Source organism: Astatotilapia calliptera, chromosome 14 (assembly GCF_964374335.1).
Source record: "Astatotilapia calliptera chromosome 14, fAstCal68.1, whole genome shotgun sequence".
Lineage (NCBI taxonomy): Eukaryota > Metazoa > Chordata > Actinopteri > Cichliformes > Cichlidae > Astatotilapia > Astatotilapia calliptera.
In genome coordinates, this window is record NC_137435.1 from 14,051,696 (window position 1) to 14,068,637 (window position 16,942).

The window sequence follows — 16,942 nt, forward strand, 5'->3', positions numbered from 1 at the left end:
GGACTCAGCTCTTTTGTGTGTTTTTGTTTTGTTAATTTAAATTTTATATTTTTTAGTCAATATAAAGGAAGAATTAATAGTCTTGTGGTTGATCCAACGTGGCAAGTAAGTAAATAAAATGTTATTTAATAGCACCTTTCAAAATAAATCTCACAAAATGCTTCACAATTAATTCCAGAACATGAAAAGAAAAGTTAACCAAATGCAAGTCTTAAAAAAGAGACCACCAAATTCAGAGATCTTCATCTTAGACAGGGACAGCCCAGAGTCTAGAGGTTTCAAAAGCTCTTTGTCCTTTAGTTTTCAGCTTCTTATGATGTCTAGCCAGCAGATCCTGCTTTAAGAGTTAGCAAATGCGGCAAGGAGACCAAGATCTTCCATTACCAGCACAAAACAAACTTCAGCTATTTCTTTATGTAAGTGGTTGGATGACAGCCTTAAAATAAGTAGGACCTTGACCAGAGACCAGTTATGTTTTAATTATAGTCAGCACATGGACACATATAGACCGAAAGAGATTTTTGGACAGAGATGTGTTAAACATCAAGCGAGCAGAAGGATGCTTTCACTGAGTCAACTAATTTAACCAGCTCAGTTTAAGAAACAGATAAAAAAAAATGAATATAACATGTCAAACTGGAGCAGGAACAGCCAACAAAGATGCTAAAGGAAAAACATTTTTTCTTTAGCATCAAACATCACTGATTTTTTTCTGCTTATAAAGAAACAAGAATATCTTAATGTTCATTTTAACACACTGAGACAGCAGGTAGCACAGGGGTAACAATATCAGTAATTCTGTCAAGTAAGACCTTACGATTACCCTTAATCTTTGTAACAAGGTTTGAATAATAGACAGCTGTGGCATTTCTAACTGAATTGTTGAGATAAATATGTAAATAACTTTTCCTTCACAAATGCTCAACTCTTTGATAAGAACACTTTAATCAGTGAATACTGTCATTTATTCTTTTTTTGGCCTGTCCTGTCCTGCACTGTAGGAATCAGAATTACTGTCTGATGGCAAAGAAAAATGCCCAACCGATTTACTTTCCTAAGTGGATCATTACAGCTTTTTCCATACTGGTCCACTTGATTGTCATAGTTTCTTTATTATTTCTTTCTTTATTTTATTTTATTTTTTACGTTTAAGTAAAGGCCCCCAGCCCCAGATGGCAAACAGAGAACAGGGGTGTGAAGACCCCATAACTCATTCTACCTGCTCATATGTGGTGTTCCAGTGTGCTGTTCTAAAGTGCATTTAAAATATGGGAAGGGCATGGTACCAATGACTCTCTGCCAGATAGCAGCTGGTGTCAGCACGGCCCCTTCAGAGCCCTCAACGTCTACATGTATTTAAAATTGAGAAGTGGGCACCGGTACCAGAGATGAGGTGGGAGGAGGGAGGCAACTGGGGATGGGGAGAGAAGGACATGTCTACCCAGAGTTAGGACCAAGAAGCAGAGTTGCAGTCTTACACGCCTCTCTGCAGCTTCTCTCCTCCTGTCATCCCCCCAAAACTCCAGAGACTGTGTCAGTTCCCAATCGGACAATAAACAAACTTAAAACCAGCAAAAAACAACTTTAACTAACTACTACGACTTAAAAAATCACAAAGAAAGAACAATTCACTATCCAAATCTATACCAAAGAGTAAAAAAGTGAAATTAAACATTAGGTCTCTCACTTCCAAGTCTCTGTTAGTACATGAGTTAATAATTGATCAACAAATTGATTTACTCTGCCTTACAGAAACCTTGCTACAGCAGGATGATTATGTTAGTTTAAATGAATCAACACCCCTGAGTCATACTAACTATCAGAATTCTCAAAGCACAGGCCGAGGGTCGGTGTAGCAGCAACTTTTCACACCAGCCTATTAATCAACCAAACCATGAGGTTGTTCAGAATGCTGTTGCAAGGCTTCTGACCAAGTCTTCCAGTTACTCGCATGTCATACTCCTGCTGATCCAGCTTGACATTTGGAGCTCCGCATGGACAAGCACCAACATACGTCAGAGATCTTTTACATCCATACATCCCCAGCAGGTCCCTGAGGCCATGTGATCACGGCTTACTGGTTGTCCATCATACTAGGCTGAAAAGTGACAGAGCTTTAGTAACAGTGGCCCCCAAATTCTGGAACTCTCTGCCTTTGAGCTTGAGATCTGTGGACTCAGTGGTGTCTTTAAAAAAAAAAACACTAAAAACAAGGGATGGGACTTTAACTCATTAATTGCATGTATTAATTAAAAAAAAAATGCATTAAAAAAAAGCATTTAATTGCACTTTGGATTCCAAGCAAAGGAGAACTTTTGTTAATGCACGATTTCCTTGTATACCGATTGCACTGATTTACACATCATCGCTACAAAGAATCAGAAGAAAGCGCATTACTAGGACTTATCGGAGGCAATTTTCATTTCAAAAGACTACCTGAGCAAAGCCTCGATAAAAGTGTTGTTTTGTGCAAACTGTGAAAAAAGGAGTTTGCATACCACCAAAGCACTTCAACCTTATGGTGCCATCTTAATGCAAAACATGTTGCAGTGAGCACAAAAACTGTGGGAGCTTTTAGCTCTAACACCAATCACCAAGTACCAACAAAAGGTGTCGGCATCCCAAACTTGATGAAATGACTGGCTTACGGACCAAAATTAGTAAGTCAACATCGGACAAACTTACAAATTCTCTTGCAAAATTGATTGCTCTGGACTGTAGACCACTATCAGTGGTAGAAGATAGGGGGTTAAAAAATGTCCTACAATTAGCGTCAGGTGATCCAACTTTCCAAAGACTATTTCAAGTAAAATTCAACAGCTTTATGACACTGAAAAGTAAGAACATTTCTTTCATCACAGACAGCCCTGCTACTATGGATTAACTACACAAAGAGCAAACAAGACTGGGGCAACAGAAAGAGCCACTCATACAGGATGTTTCCACATGGTGGAATTCAATGCTGGATATGGTTTCGCGTCTACTGAAGAATCAAGAGGCTGTTTTTGCTGATCACAAACTAGTCATTTTAACTCCATCAGAGCTTGTAAAACTCCACGAGCTGGCAACTGTCCTTGAGCCATGCAGGTAAATAAACTCTCTTTTAACGTATTGTTACAGTTTCTTCAAAAAGTTCTAGATTTGAAAGTTTGTAAAAATTACTTTCTTGAACTGTCTACTACAGGTTTGTGACTGAGCTTCTTAGAGGAGAGACATATGTCTCATGTTCAGAGGACCTATCCAACATGTAGCTACACTCAAACAACCAGTGGCTCAAGATAGCTACCGTGCTTGACCCACACTTTAAGGATTTAAAGTGCTTTGCAAGGGGAGAGTGAGAAGAGGTTTGGACCAGCCTTGAGGCCCTGCTGCAGGAACAGTGTAAAAATGCCAGCACAAAGGAGCCAGCAAAGACAAGGTTCTTCATCTTCTCTTCATTGTCTTCAGACTCTGATTCAGATTAGGAAGCCATGTGTAACAGGGCCCTGAGTTTGTAAAGAGCAGAAAAAAAAAAAAAAAAAAAAAAAAGAGCAGAATCCACCATCAGCGAGAAAGACTGCCTGGTGCAGTGGTGGTCCAGTCAAGCAGGGACCCACCTTCAGCTGTCTGTCCTGGCCCGCAAATATTTGATTAGTCCTGCCACTTCTGTCCCATGTGAGAAACTGTTCTCACTTGCAGGTCACATAGTAACAAAAAAAGAAAGCACCTTGAGCTCTGAAAATAAGAAAAGGCTAGTTTGTCTAAGTAACTGGCTGAAAGAGATGGACAGTAAATAAGCATGGAGGTATTGTGAGTCCAACGGGTTTGTTATTTTTTGCACTAAAAGTTTTGATGATCAAACTATTTTAGCCTAATGTACAAAATAATATTGGCTAAGGTTACTCAGAGTTTAAAGGTGAAGCAGGTCAAATAACCTTTTATTTTTCTGCCCTATTTTTAAGAAGAAAAACTGCACTTTATGTTGAATTTTTTATTATTATTATTATTTAAAAACAATACCATTTTGAAAATGTACATAAGGTACTTAAAACAGCATTTTGTGTTTAAGTCTGCCCAATTTTGGCCAGGGATATTATTTTTGTTTCTCTGTTTTGAATTGAAATGCTGTTTAAATGCTTTTCCCCCCCATAAATTAAAAGAGTTAGAGTTTACAGTATTTATTTCCATCTCTATTATTTAATTCTGTCGCCCACCCTTTTAAATAAAACAAAAAACATTTACACTTAGGGGGAAATTTTCTTGTGCGATTAAATTCGATTAATTACAAAGCCTCTAATTAATTAGATTTTTTTTTTAATTGAGTCCCACCCCTACTAAAAACACATCTTTTTTTAAACTTGCTTTTGGTTGATTTTTGTTTTAATGTTTTAGTTTTTCTGTGAAGCACTTTGTGATTTTTATTTTGAAAACTAATATACAAATAAAATGTTACTTTACTTTACAAAGACCAAGACAGACTTTTAATTCATTTGAAAGCCTGATGCTCAGCCTTGTTCACTCTAGCTGCAAAACTCAAAATCCAGTGTTATTTGTGATCATCTATCATCCACCTGGGCTTTACACAGTTTCTCACTGATTTTTTTATCTGATTTAGTGCTCAGCTCAGATAAAATAATTATTGCGGGTGATTTTAACATCCATGTAGATGCTAAAAATGACAGCCTCAACTCAACATTTAATCTGTTGTTAGACTCAATTGGCTTTCTTAAAATATAAAAGAACCCACCTGCACTCTGGATCTTGTTTTAACATATGGGGTAGAAATGGAACATTTAACAGTGTTTCCTGAAAACCCTCTCTTGTCTGATCATTTCCTGATAACATTTAAATTTACAATAATTGATTACACAGCAGTGGGGATTAGACCTTATCACAAAAGGTGTTTTTTTCTGAAACTGCTGTAACAAAGTTTAAGAATATAATCCACCCACTGTTATCATCTTTAATGCCCTATACCAACACAGAGCAGAGCAGCTACTTGAACGCTACTCCAACAGAGGTCAATTATCTTGTTAATAATTTTGCCTGCCATATGGGACTGGATACTGTAGCTCCTGTGAAAAATAGAGCCTCAAATTCAGAACTACTTGGCTCCCTGGAGCCTGGAGCCTATCCAAAGACTACAAGAACACAAGAAGAATATGGTAAGTTAAACAAAGAACTTGGTACAATGAGTAAAGATGGCCTGTTACTAACATGAGTTAGCTGACAAACTGGTGAAGAAGAGATATAGACGCTGGTCTTAAATACTGCCTGTAGATCTACAGGGAGTGCAGAATTATTAGGCAAATGAGTATTTTGTCCACATCATCCTCTTCATGCATGTTGTCTTACTCCAAGCTGTATAGGCTCGAAAGCCTACTACCAATTAAGCATATTAGGTGATGTGCATCTCTGTAATGAGAAGGGGTGTGACATCAACACCCTATATCAGGTGTGCATAATTATTAGGCAACGTCCTTTCCTTTGGCAAAATGGGTCAAAAGAAGGACTTGACAGGCTCAGAAAAGTCAAAAATAGTGAGATATCTTGCAGAGGGATGCAGCAGTCTCAAAACTGCAAAGCTTCTGAAGCGTGATCATCGAACAATCAAGCGTTTAATTCAAAATAGTCAACAGGGTCGCAAGAAGCATGTGGAAAAACCAAGGTGCAAAATAACTGCCCATGAACTGAGAAAAGTCAAGCGTGCAGCTGCCAAGATGCCACTTGCCACCACACAGCAAATCCAGCATGTCCAAATTAACACTGTCAGATTTGATTTCAACACTATTAAAGTGTCTATATGGGTCCACACCAGAGAGTGTTAATTTAACTCTTTTTGGAGAGTTGGTACGTTAACTCTGATTTAGTGTTAAACACCAAATCTGTCTGGAGTTGATAATTTAACACTTGGTGTTAAGAGTTTATATATTAACTCTCAAAGAGTATTTTAGTTTAACTACGTAAGAGTTATCTTCTAATTCATTCTAAAAAGCGGGAATTTTACTGTTCTGAACTTCCAGAAATTTCTTTTGGAAATGAACATTTACTAAAAAGACGCAATGGTTTTTTAAAAACATTTATTCTGAACTGTGCACCACAATTTCAAAACATTTTCTTAAAGATGTAACAGTATACATGTTCTCACTTTCATTAGAATTTTGTTTATCAAAAGGTCTGACATGGTAAATGCAAATAACAGCATTCTCATCACTTATTTCTTCAATACAATATGCATGTCCTTCATTCATCCCTTTGTGGAACATCAACGCACTTCTGCTCTCCCCCATATTCCATCTTCACAAGCATATCCTGTGCGGAGATTGAATAAAAATTAGTTGACACTAATTAATGGCACAAATAATTCAGTAAACAATTGCAGCACAGTAAAAAAAAAAAAGAAAAAAAAAAGGAATGCTCTTTGAGCCACTACTTGTGTAAAGTATTTTCCCAAAAGACAAAGACACAGGTAATACTGAACTAAATGTAAAACCTCAACCTTTTTAATTTTTACCTAAACCGTGTGCACAAAACTCTGGAGGGATCTATGCTAACGTAGAATCTACTGCTGTTTGCTCGTTTTTTTTAGTTTTTTTTTATGGGCGATCGTTTTCAGGCTTCAAGTAGCACCATTATACCAACATTTCACATTCTAGACATTGTTTAGGTGTATTTGACCAAAAGTTTGACTGAAAATTCACATGCAAGCTTTTTTTCAAGGCTGCAGTATTTGCCCGCAAACAATACCTTTCAGCTAGCTAAAACAGAATATTATGCTATCAACGAGCAACATGGCTAATGCCTTTCACACAGCTTTGTCTCAACTCCAAAGAGCCACAGAAGTAAAAGCTCATAATAATAATTGAAACAATCTTTGAAAAAATGACTTACCAAGCATGGCAAACAACTCAAATATGTAGAGCAAAATGTTCTGAAACGGCTTCACTTCAGCTTCGATTGGAGCCGTGCTAGGGGCGGATTCTGTGAATTTACTCTATTGGTGTCATAGCCCCTCTAGGAGTTCAGAGTTAAGAGGTCAAGAGTTAATGTTTCCATTGTAACACCTCCAGATTTGACAGAGAAACACTAATTTTTAACACTCGATTTTAACTACTATCATTTTACACCTCAGAGTTACATTAAAAGAATGTGACTCTGCTTAGAGTAAAATTAACTTTACTTTTGCAAGAAGACTATTAACACCAAAACATTTAACACTTTTGAATTTGCTGTGCAGTTTGGCCATATTTCAGAGCTGCAACATCACTGGAGTGCCCAAAAGCACAAGGTGTGCAATACTCAGAGACATGGCCAAGGTAAGAAAGGCCGAAAGACGACCACCACTGAACAAGACACACAAGCTGAAATGTCAAGACTGGGCCAAGAAATATCTCAAGACTGGTTTTTCTAAGGTTTTATGGACTGATGAAATGAGAGTGAGTCTTGATGGGCCAGATGGATGGGCCTGTGGCTGGATTGGTAAAGGGCAGAGAGCTCCAGTCCGACTCAGACGCCAGCAAGGTGGAGGTGGAGTACTGGTTTGGGCTGGTATCAACAAAGATGAGCCTTTTCGGGTTGAGGATGGAGTCAAGCTCAACTCCCAGTCCTACTGCCAGTTTCTGGAAGACACCTTCTTCAAGCAGTGGTACAGGAAGAAGTCTGCATCCTTCAAGAAAAACATGATTTTCATGCAGGACAATGCTCCATCACACGCGTCCAAGTACTCCACAGCGTGGCTGGCAAGAAAGGGTATAAAAGAAGAAAAACTAATGACATGGCCACCTTGTTCACCTAATCTGAACCCCATTGAGAACCTGTGGTCCATCATCAAATGTGAGATTTACAAGGAGGGAAAACAGTACACCTCTCTGAACAGTGTCTGGGAGGCTGTGGTTGCTGCTGCACGCAATGTTGATGGTGAACAGATCAAAACACTGACAGAATCCATGGATGGCAGGCTTTTGAGTGTCCTTGCAAAGAAAGGTGGCTATATTGGTCGCTGATTTGTTTTTGTTTTGTTTTTGAATGTCAGAAATGTATATTTAGAATAGAATAGCCTTTATTGTCATTGTACAGAGTACAACGAAATTGGAGTGCCACTCCCTTGGTGCAAGTTTCAATAATAAATATAAATGTAAAATATAAAAAGTACAAAAAAAACCAATCGTAAGTACTCAAACAATAGTATGTACAATATATACAGGATAGCAGCATTAATATAATGACAGTATGAATAGCAGCATAATATAATGACAGTGACGGTATGGAATAGGTTCAATTGTTTTTGTGCTTATTTACTACGGTGATAGCTCTGGGAAAGAAGCTATCCCTGAATCTGTTTGTCCTGGTTTTATGTGACCTGTACCGTCGGCCTGACGGTAATAGTTCAAACAGTTGGTTGCTGGGGTGAGAGTGGTCCTTTGTTACATCCTGGGAGGCTGTGGGAGTGTGTGGGCGTGGTGTTGTCTTCTCTCTCTCCTCCTCCTTCGTTCTGGCCCCTCCCCTTGTCTCTCTCTGCCCCTGCCCTCTCCTTTAGGTCACACCTGCTGCTCATCTGCTCTCGTTACAACCAATTACCCTCAGGGGTGATATAAGCTGGAGAAGAGCAGTGTGGAAGAGGAAGGAGAGGTTTCTGGTGGTTTTCCTCTGTGCTGGTCAGAGTGGGCTACTGACTTAGGTGTGGAACAGCCTGCTGCGTGTGACCAGCCTTCTGGTGTGTGGCTCTGGTGTGTGGCTCTGGTGTGTGAGTAGTGCTTAACTGAGCAGTGATTGCCCATGAGTGATGGCGGCCTTCATTAGTTTGTGTGGCCTGCCTGGATATTGTTTGTTAGCAGCGTTGCTGTCTCTTTCTGTTGAAGCCCTATTGTTGCTTTCTTTGTTGAGTGGTCATTACCACTTTGGGTTGACCTCCCTGATTTCTTATTAAAAAGCAGCGTTGCTGTCTCTTTCTGTTGAAGCCCTATTGTTGCTTTCTTTGTTGAGTGGTCATTACCACTTTGGGTTGACCTCCCTGATTTCTTATTAAAAAGCAGCGGTGCTGTCTCCTTTTGTTGTTGCCATTTGTAATTATTGAGGTGTTTGCCTACAATAAAGATCTCTTTTATATTAAATACCTGGAGAAGAGAGACACGTATGTGAGGATGCTGTTTGTAGATTACAGCTCAGCATTCAATACCATCGTTCCCTCGAAGCTGGACAGGAAACTGCAGGATCTAGGACTGAGCAGCTCCCTCTGCAGCTGGATCCTTAGCTTCCTGTCTGACAGACGCCAGGTGGTCAGACTGGGCAGCATCACCTCATCCCCCATCACACTGAACACTGGTGCTCCACAGGGGTGTGTACTGAGCCCTCTCCTGTACTAACAGAAGCCACTAACAGCTCCAACATCATTGTGAAGTTTGCGGACGACACTACAGTGGTGGGTCTTATCACCAACGGTGATGAGACGGCTTACAGGGAGGAGGTCAGCGCCCTGACCCACTGGTGTCAAGACAACCATCTCACCCTCAACGTCGCAAAGACAAAGGAGTTGATAGTGGACTTCCGGAGGTGCAGAGAAGTACACACCCCCATCACCATCAACGGCGCTGCTGTGGAGAGAATGAGCAGCTTCCGGTTCCTTGGAGTACATCTGGCTGAGGATCTTACGTGGTCAGTACACACAAACAAAACAGTGAAGAAGGCGCAGCAGCGCCTCTTCTTTCTCAGGAGACTGAAAAGATTCGGCATGAGCCCCCGCATCCTCAGGACCTTCTATCACTGTGCCATTGAGAGCATCCTCACTGGATGCATCACCACCTGGTATGGCAACAGCACCGCCTACAACTGCAAAGCTCTCCAGCGAGTAGTGCGGTGCTCTGAACGGATAATTGGAGGTGAGCTTCCCTCCCTCCAAGACATCTACAGGAAGCGCTGCCTGAGGAAAGTGGGGAGGATCATCAAGGACTCCAGTCACCCCAGCCATAAACTGTTCAGACTACTTCCATCAGGAAGGAGGTTCTGCAGCATCCGGTCCCGTACCAGCAGACTGAGAGACAGCTTTTTCCATCAGGCCATCAGACTGCTGAACACGTCATAGACACCTCAGCTTCACTACTGGAACTTCAACATTATGCACTCCACACTGTATATAAATGCCACTTGTTTTGCACATATTCAACTCTGTATATATTATTATTATTATTATTATTATTATTATTATTATTATTATATATATATATTTTTTTACTATTTAATTTGTAAAAATGTGTATACACACACACACACACACACACACACACACACACACACACACACACACACACACACACACACGCACGTAGGAAAATATTTAGTATACACATCCAGAAATGCATACACTATTATATATTGTACATATATTTATTAGTTTCAGGTTGGCCATTCTTGTATTTTGCTCGTTTGTGTTGTTGTGTTTGCACATCTCTGTTGCTTGTGGGGCTCGCACACAAGAATTTCACTCGCATGTGCTGTGCCAGTGTGCCTGCACATGTGATGTGACAATAAAAGTGATTTGATTTGATTTTGATTTGAAATACCTCTGCCTGGCGTTCTTTTCATTCCACCTGGATCTAACTGTTACTGTCCCCCACCCTCATCGCCTAGCATTTAAGAGGGGACGTAACATCCTTGATGATATTGCCAGCTCTGCTGAGGTACCGAGAATTTGCAGTGACCTCCAGGCTGGGCAGAGAGCAGCCAGTGATCTTCTGGGCTGTGTTGATGACCCTCTGCAGTACTTTCCTGTCTGCAGCTGAGCACCCTGCATACCATGTTGTTATGCCGTACGTTAGGATGCTCTCTATGGTGGCTCTGTAAAATGTCACCAGCAGCCTCTCCTCCAGGTTGTTCCTCCTGAGCACTCTCAGAAAGTGGAGACGCTGCTGGGCCTTTTTAACCACCGCTGTAGTATTTGCAGTCCAGGAGAGGTCATCAGATATCTGCACGCCCAGAAACCTCATGGAGTGTACCCTCTCCACACAGCTCCCGTGAATGTAAAGTGGGGCCAGGTCTGCTCTGCCCTTCCTGAAGTCCAAGATAAGTTCTTTAGTTTTCGTGGTGTTCAGTTGGAGGTTGTTAACTGAACACCACTCAGTCAGTCTGTTGACCTCATCTCTGTAGTCCGACTCATCCCCCCTTGAGATGAGTCCAACCACTGTGGTGTCATCCGCGAACTTTATGATGGTGTTTGAGAGATGGGTAGGGGAGCAGTCGGATGTGTAGAGCGTAAACAGGAGGGGACTCAAAACACATCCTTGTGGAGACCCGGTGCTGAGTGTGATGGTGCTGGACCGGTGGGGGCCGAGTCTGACAGACTGTGGTCTATTTGTCAGGAAGTCCTTGATCCAGAGGCAGATGGGGGTGGAGAGTCCCAGGTGAGACAGTTTCTGGACCAGGATCTCCGGGATGATATGATTGAATGCTGAGCTGAAGTCCAGAAAGAGCATTCTCACATAGCTTCCTCGGTGCTCCAGGTGACTCAGCGCAGTGTGGAGCGCTATGGTGATAGCGTCCTCAGTGGAACGATTTGTCCTGTAGGCAAATTGGTGGGGGTCCAGAGTGGGAGGCAGACCGGCCCTGATGTGCTGACAGACCAGTCTCTCAAAGCACTTCATCACTACAGGCGTAAGTGCAACAGGCCTGTAGTCATTTGGGCTGGCCACAGCTGTCTTCTTGGCGATGGGGATGATGGTGGAGGTTTTGAGGCAGGGCGGGACGGTGTTTGATGACAAGGAAAGGTTGAAGATTTTAGTGAAGACTCCGGTCAGTTCGTCAGCACATGCTCTGAGAACCTTTCCATGTATTCCATCAGGACCTGCCGCCTTCCTGGGATTCACTGACCTTAGAACACACCTCACTTGGTGCTCCCTAAGTGTTAGTGTGCCAGTGCTGGGGGCGGGTGGAAGTGGTGTGGCAGCTGAGGGCTTGGTCGTCTCAAAGCGGGCGAAGAAACTGTTTAGATCCTCAGCCAGTGAGGCATCAGTCCTAGATGTTGCCTGGTTATTGCTTCTGTAGTTGGTAATGTGATTGATCCCCTGCCACATTTTTCTGGGGTCGTTGTCAGCAAGGTGATCTTCAATCCTCCTCCTATAGGCAGCCTTAGCTTTCCTGATGCCTCTACTCAGGTCTGCCCTGGCCGCCCTATACGCAGCCCTGTCCCCTGACTTGAAGGCAGTGTTGCGGCTTTTTAGGAGGGATTGCACTTCGCTATTCATCCAGGGTTTTTGATTTGGAAACACCCTGACCCTTTTGTTGACGGTGACATTGTCAACACAGTTCCTGATGTACGAGAGTACAGTGTCCGTGTACTCCTGGAGGTTGTGGCTGGAGAATAAATCCCATACAGTTGTTGAGAAGTAGTCCTGCAGTTGAGAAAGGGCTCCTTCAGGCCAGGTTTTTATTGTCTTTGTCTGGGGCTTTGTTTTTCTCAGCAGGGGGGTGTAGGTGGGGGTGAGGGACATGCAGAGGTGGTCAGATCCAGCCAGGTGGGGGAGGGGTGTCGCTCTGAAAGCATGCCTGATGTTTGAATAGACATGGTCCAAAGTGTGTTCTCCTCTCGTAGCAAAGTCAACGAACTGGACAAATTTAGGAAGCACAGTCTTTAGGAACGCTTTGTTAAAGTCGCCGGCGACACTAAAAACCCCATCGGGGTGGGCAAGCTGTTGTTTGTTTATGGTGTTGAGCAAGAGGCTGAGAGCCGTGCTAACGTTAGCATCCGGCGGTATATAAACAGCTATCACAATAACTACTGTAAACTCCCTCGGGATGTAAAAAGGTCTGCACGAGACTGCCAGAACCTCCAAATCAGGAGAACAGTGTGTGTGAATGATCCTAACCCAGAATAAACAGGACAAGAGGGTGAATATCAGTAAAAGATGTTCAACAATTTATTAACATAACAAGACACCAAAGTTTTGAGAAAAAGAAAAAAACCCTAAAACATCGCTACAACAAAAAAAATAGTAGCGGTGCAACCTTGCCAGCAACAAAGCTATCACCTGAGGGTTTGTTCCTCCTTGGCGGTCCCAGGTGCTCGTCACTCTAAAAGAGACAAATCCACCTCAAACATAAAAAGGCCCAACCGAACACTTATAGCATGCACTAAGTGCTAGTTCAGGCAATAGACGGTGGTAATACAAAAGCACTCTTAATAAACCTTAATCACGGCAAATCCACACACAGAGCACCACTAAAAAATCCTCATTCCCCCGAGGTATGAGCCCCACTCAGGGATTGCACGTTGCCCGCTTAGTATTGCACCAACCCAATAAAAATAAACAAAACCCGAAATAAAACAACAAAAATAATTAAAAACGGTGACCTGCTAAAACCAAAAAACACAACCATACAGAGAAGGAGGAAAAAAACAGTGACAAGTTCGCATGTGCAGCCTGCCCTACAGGAGGGAATACAATATAAGTTAAATTATAATGCATAATAGACTTTTTTTTCCCTTTTTTTAATGTCAGATATATTAAATTAACATACCTCGAGTAGGCAACTATATTTGCTGCACACCTGATTTGTCTTGGCCTTTTCTTCCACAGAAATCACTACTAAAACATAAATTATAATAAACATCAAATACATTTCAACAAAATTTAAGAAAGGACACTAAAAGACAAACAGCCTATACCTTGAACCTCATCTATAGAGGTTTAAAACCACAGTTTGCGTCGTAGGCGATTAAACTTCTCGGCTCTTCACCTACTCACGCATCCATTACTCACAGCCGCTTGTCAGTGGGAATCATCAGCACCTATCCGGTTGTTCAGTGATGACGCGACGAATCCTACTTCCGGGTCTAAAGTAGTCTGCGTTTAATATGGCTTTTGTGTTGTTAACATGTTTAATGTTACGTATTTTCTTCTATTTGATCTCAAAAAGCTCCTAAAACAGTCAGTGATCACTGTTGACCTCCCTCGGCTTTTATTACCGCTAATCATTTATTTAAGCTCAGTTTTTAAAACCTTAGGATGTAACTACAGCCCAGCCCATGCAGCAGTATATGAATGACTAACCTCGTATTGTGGATGGATTATCTCAGTTGTTCTCCTGGCTGAAGTTTGGTCCTTTTACAGCATCCTGCCATGCGATTACATTTGTTCCTGACCACCGACAACATTCACGTTAACTTTTATCGAGTGGGAAATAAGTTAGCTTGTTTATATTATGCTAACATAGCTGTGTCGCTAGCTGTCACGTAGCACGTCATTATATACCAGCTAGCCCAACTTCAGTAACCCTACAAACGTCACTGCTGTTTAGTTTTCTGTCTTCATTTATGCTGGAAGTGATAACAGAGCTGTACGTTTTAATTTGTTTCCAAAACCCCGCAGTCAGGACATGCTATATTGTATTTAGATAGAAGCTAGCGAGCTAACTCCCTGCTAACTTCTAACTCCGCTAAATGTCATAAATTCCGTTTTCATGGATGCCTGGATGTTAAACTCAATTGTTACACCTGGTAGAGCAGAACGCTGATCATTTTATTAAAGATGAAAGACTTTAGACAGTTTTTCAACTCTCAGTAATGCCATAGTGATCGTTTGATATATGGACCTGCAGCGGAGTTCAGACCCAGACACGGCTAGTGACGTCAGACTGAACAACCGGATTACTACGCCCTCTTTTATGCCCTCCATTGAGTCCCCTGGGTCCTAAAGCCTTCCCCATTACATTGGTGTCACTGGTAAAAATAAATAATTGAAATGGGTATATATTTGTTTTTTGTTAAGTTGCCTAATAATTATGCACAGTAATAGTCACCTGCACACACAGATATCCCCCTAAAATAGCTAAAACTAAAAACAAACTAAAAACTACTTCCAAAAACATTCAGGTTTGATATTAATGAGTTTTTTGGGTTCATTGAGAACATGGTTGTTGTTCAATAATAACATTATTCCTCAAAAATACAACTTGCCTAATAATTCTGCACTCCCTGTATAGGTTAAACAGGATCTTCAACAGGTGAATGTGGCAGGTGAACTGATGAATGCTCCACCCAGGCGAGGAAACAGGGACATGACTGAAAAACACTGGTGACTCACCCAGACCATAACACAGATTCACTTCTCTGCAGGTCAAGTAAGTGACTTGAAGCTGAACTTGAGGTTGGCGAGTTGGGGCCACTTAGGCAGCTGAGGTCAGCAGTCCCTGAGGGAGAGCCATTCGATTGCCTGAAAAAAGACCTACAACAAAAAGGTCAGAGCAGGTGGCTGGAGACAGGACTTAGCTGACTAACTTAGCTGATTTAGAAGCTTCTGTTTTGGCTAAATAGGACGACCAGCAACAGTGTGCCCTGAGAGTTCACCAGCAGAAATGCCTGAGCTTAACATTACAAGCTTCAGACTTGGTGCAGTAAATGAGGCTGAAAAGTGGCCAGATAGCTCAGGTCGAGAACAAGGCAAGCAGCAATTGGTGAGGACCCTTGAACACTACCTTGTTTTCTTTGGTGTGAAGGGTGGCATCTCATTGGTCCATGTTCTGCGCTTCCATGGTTTTCCCCTCAAACCCAAGTTGCTGTTATCAGGCGATGTGGCAGGTTGTGAGGCTAGTCAGTGTGGCTGGTACACATTATCTGATCTTGCCTTATTTCCATAGCACACTAGGACCTGGAGGACGAGCACAGTCGGAAAGAATACGTAAGAGCTCCTGAGCAAGGCACACAGAGAAAGTCAGCCTGTGCATCCAGTTACAGAGTGAATTAAGTGAAATCATAAGCACAAACAGTGTCTGGTGTGTGTGAGTGTGTGTTGTGTCAGGTCTTACAACAATACAACAGGCTTACCTGCTTTATCAATAAGTAACCAGATAACCTCTAGAAAGCTGGGGCCACTTTGCCCATGTGATGAAACCCATAGAGAACTTGTGAAAAACTACATCATCATCATGGGGGTGATCGTGGCTCAAGAGTTGGGAGTGTGCCTTGTAATCGAAGGTTGCCGGTTCGAGCCCCGACTTGGACAGTCTCGGTCGTTGTGTCCTTGGGCAAGACACTTCACCCGTCGCCTACTGGTGGTGGTCAGAGGGCCCGGTGGCGCCAGTGTCCGGCAGCCTCGCCTCTGTCAATGCGTCCCAGGGTGGCTGTCGCTACAATGTAGCTTGCCTTCACCAGTGTGTGAATGTGTGTGTGAATGGGTGGATGACGGGATATGTAAAGCGCTTTGGGGTCCTTAGGGACTAGTAAAGCGCTATACAAATACAGGCCATTTAACATTTATCAACTCACTGACCCACTCCAATTTGCACATCAAACAGGCATAAGTGTCAATGACACCAAAGCTTTTATCACTGACACCATTCATAAACAAGAATCTCATCTCTGCTTTTCGCGGGTGATGTGGTTCTGTTGGCTTCATCAGGTGGTGTCCTCCAGCTCACACTGGAACGGTTCGCAGTCGAGTGTGAAGCGGTGGGAATGAGGATCAACACCTCCAAATCTGAGGCCATGGTTCTCAGCTGGAAAAGGGTGGAGTGCCCACTCCGGGGTTGGGGACGAGTTCCTGCCCCAAGTGGAGTAGTTTAAGTACCTCGGGTTTTGTTCACGAATGAGGGAAGAACGGAACTGGGGATCGACAGACGGATTGGTGCTGTGGCTGCATCTTGTCACAACCTCTCTAGGCTCCCCTCAGGGCTGTGTGCTCTCACCGCTGATTTTGATATTCTACACTGATGAGTACCTTTCAACCCAATTGTCACCTGGTAGAGTTTTTTTTTCTGAATCAATATTTTATGATGTGTAGAGCGGTCAAAGAGAGATATATAAAAGATGAAACAGGGACAAAAAAAACCCTCAAAAGAAACAAGGGAAAAAAATAAATGAATGAAACTAGAGAAACACTGTCACTTTAAATACACCCTGTAGTTAAATGCGACAATCTACAATTTTTACAAAAATGTCTGTAAAATGCGGTTATTTTTTCTATGTGTGAACCTACAT